Here is a 3,870-nt window from a genome sequence, read left to right on the forward strand (position 1 = left end):
AAAAAAAAAAAAAAAAAAAAAAAAAAAAAAAAAAAAAAAAAAATGTTCTGGGGGTTGAACCCCAGCTTTGCAAGGTACTAACTTTCTGCCCTTGGAGAGTGTTTTACGCGTCTCTCCTTCACTGCGTCTCCCTCTCTCTCTGGTGTTTGGTTAGTCCAGAGACCAGACCCTGGGCCTTGCCGTCACCAGCGCCCGCTAACAACTGAGCTAACCCGCTGGCCGCGACTCATTGTTTAACAGCCATAAAGTAGGAGTAATAAAACGACAGCATTTACTGGACTGTGACTATATGCCGGACTAAACGCCTCATACACATCATCTCATGTTCCCACCAACTCTACTCAGCGGGAGAGTCGCTGGCCACGTTTGCACCCGATGACGTCACTCCGTGCGCATGTGCGAGGAGCAGGTCCCGGCTCTGCGGGGGGCGACCGGACCCCGCCCTTAGCGCCGTCGCCGCCGCTGCAGTGGCTTTGGGGTTTGGGGGTTCACCCTGATTTACCCAGATCCAGGCGCTGGCAGTTACTCAAAAACTCACCTGAGCGTGTTAAACAGACCTCAGCGGTCAGGGCTGGCGGGTGAGCCCAGCTGGTGACAGCCCAGTGGGCACGACACCGAGGTCAGGGCTTTGGAGCCCCACACAGGCCAGCCGCAAAAAAAAGGAAAAAAAGTCTGCAGAGGTACATCTCAATAGCAATAAAAAGCCTTGTTCACTTTCCTCTGAAGCTGCTCAGACTGCAGAAGCCCCTGAAATTAGCCCATGGACGGGCTCTGATCACATCTGGGGTTGAAGATGCTGCTGCCTTTCTAAGATCAAAGTTATTTTTTTTGACAATGCACATTGATGAATCCAAAACGATGCCAATAACTGTTTATAGTTTTCCTAAGTGCAAACATAAATATTTTAGAAGACCAAACCCATTTCCTATCACTGTGGCAAAACCCGTCTCTCTTATTCTCAGGGAACAGGAGGTTGTTGGACCTCTTGCCCCCTGTATGTCCAGGAAGCCGGGCTTCTGTCTTTTCTGCCAATGTTCCGAGACCCTGAGGGGACTCAATAGAAATTTTACAGGGATATATATATATATATTTTTTTTCTTTAAAAGATGACCGGTAAGGGGATCTTAACCCTTGACTTGGTGTTGTCAGCACCACACTCACCCAGTGAGCGAACCGGCCATCCCTATATGGGATCCGAACCCGTGGCCCTGGTGCTAACAGCACCGCACTCTCCCGAGTGAGCCACGGGCCGGCCCAAAGTTATTTTTTTTGACAATGCACATTGATGAATCCAAAACGATGCCAATAACTGTTTATAGTTTTCCTAAGTGCAAACATAAATATTTTAGAAGACCAAACCCATTTCCTATCACTGTGGCAAAACCCGTCTCTCTTATTCTCAGGGAACAGGAGGTTGTTGGACCTCTTGCCCCCTGTATGTCCAGGAAGCCGGGCTTCTGTCTTTTCTGCCAATGTTCCGAGACCCTGAGGGGACTCAATAGAAATTTTACAGGGATATATATATATATATTTTTTTTCTTTTAAAGATGACCAGTAAGGGGATCTTAACCCTTGACTTGGTGTTGTCAGCACCACACTCACCCAGTGAGTGAACCAGCCATCCCTATATGGGATCTGAACCTGTGGCCTTGGTGTCATCAGCACCGCACTCTCCCGAGTGAGCCACGGGCCGGCCCCCGAAATTTTACAGGGATATTTGTAAGAGGGAAATGATCATGTTATCCTGTTGGTGCTATGATCTTGTCTTGTTCTCTTGAATCTACTGTCCAGTGTTTCTCCCTACATTCCCAGCTCTATTTTTAGCTCCTAATATGTAGGGCTGGATTAAAAAAAAAAAAAAAAAAGCCAGACGTTACAAGTGAGGAGGTCAATGGCAAACGTGCTGGGGCCGTGGTTCAGGCCTGCCCTGTGGTGCCCAGCAGGACAGCGCCACCAGGCCCAGAGCGCAGGAGCCTGTGGTCGGGCCTCGCCCGGTCTTGGGGCACAAAGCTGTGCAGGAGGGCGGTGCCCGGCCTGGGAGAGGAGACTCAGGGTGTGTGGTTAGAACTGAGGCACCGAAATGTCCCTGCAGGACACAGCAACAAGCTGCAGGAAGGTGTCGGGGTCTGGCATCAGGTGCTCTATGGGAACTCAAAGTCACAAAGTCCCAGTCCCTGGGTCTCAATGCCAGCAGTCAAAAGGGACACGCCAGGGTTGAGAGACTTACCGAGGTTCATGGGTTTCTCTCAGACCAGAGAAGCTTCCAGAGTGAGCCCTGCAGCATGATGGGGAGGGGCGTCATGGAGAACCGGGCCTGGGTGGAGGGAGCAGCTTAGAGAGAGGCATCCCCAGGAACCAGAACTGCCAGACTCGCAGGCCCCCAGCTCCTTAAATTACCTCGTCATGAAGCTAATTTAGGAACAGGAAGGAATTTAGCAGATGGTTGTCTATGAGAACAAACCACATTTCAGGATGTGACCGGGGTGGCCACTGGGTGGCACGGAGGCAGGAAGGCCCAGGCTGGAGACCGGTCCCCACCTCAGACATCTCACAGACAAATGGGCCTCTGACTGAGACAGCGCCTCAGTCCCTCCCCTGGGGCAGACTTTTGGGAGACAAACTCAGGACAAAGGAGCCCCCAGGAGCAGGAGGGGAGCACAGCGACCTGTCCCATTCACAGTAGAGGGCAGGGCATTCCTCAGAGGTCCCACCCCACAGGAAACAAAATCACCAACTTTTCAGGATGCAGAGGGAGGGCCCAGCAGCCACGACTAGGGTCAAACAAATGCATGGGCGGGACCCGGACTGCATTTGACCCCAACAGAAACAAATGCCTCAGGCCCTCACGGTTCTCTGGAGACCCAGGTGTCAGGTGGCTCCTCTGGCCACACGCCTTCCCCAGCTAGGCCCGGCAAAAAGCTACAGCCTCACTTTTGTGAGCAGAGCTGGGCCACAGATCAGAGACGATTCTAGTGTCTCCCAAGCATTGCACTCCAGATGGGGCCTCCCAAATTCCCCCAGGGTTGGGTGTCAGATGAATAGAGGTCCCCTGGTCCCTGTCTGCAGGAAAACAGGTGGTTGCTATTGGGGGAGTCCGGGGCTTTGTTTCGTGGTTTTGGGGAGAGACTTTGGAGGTGGTGCACGGAGGGGGCTCAGGACAGGGGCCTGGTGGGGGTTGGGGCAGGGCTCAGAGAGAGAAGGGAAACTGGAGACATGTTTTGTTCTTTTCATGGGAGTGGAGGGGAGGATTATGACAAACGCAGGGGGTGGCCTCCAGGTTGGAGAGGGTGAGGGCAGAGGCTGCCGTGAGGGTCTTGCTACTTGCAACCCCACGGAAGGGTTGCACGGCGACACCGAAGCACAAAGTGGATAGGGACGCGGCAGGGGCCTCGGGAACAACCTGAAGCAGGAACTCAAAGCCAGCAGTGCCTGCTCCCTGTGTCTCCGTGGCCTGGCTTCCCGCTCTGGCACTCTAGATGGCTTTCCTCTCCAGGACAGAGCAGGGCTGCGGTGCCTCCTCTGTCACGTCCCGCTCCCGCCTCGACCTGAGCTGCGCTGCCTCCAGGCTAAACTGAAATTCCAGGAAAGGCCCCCGACTGACCCAGCCCCGGACCACACAAGAACTGATGCTCCTGAGGGAACCACACAGTTGGGGGTGGCGTTCAGAGCAGGCACAATAACAACAGAGAGAGGGGGGCACATTCGCATCTCTGACCCCTGCAAAATGTACTCATCCTCAACTCACAGAGGAAGAAAGCAAGGCCTCGCTTGTCTGTGAGGACACAGCTAGCGAGTGGTGAAGTCGCGATGAGAAGCCAGGTCTTTGGGTGCCCGGGCCTGGGCTCACCCCATTGCACCGCTGCCGGGTCC

Source organism: Galeopterus variegatus, unplaced genomic scaffold (assembly GCF_000696425.1).
Source record: "Galeopterus variegatus unplaced genomic scaffold, G_variegatus-3.0.2 Scaffold2000, whole genome shotgun sequence".
Classification (NCBI taxonomy): domain Eukaryota; kingdom Metazoa; phylum Chordata; class Mammalia; order Dermoptera; family Cynocephalidae; genus Galeopterus; species Galeopterus variegatus.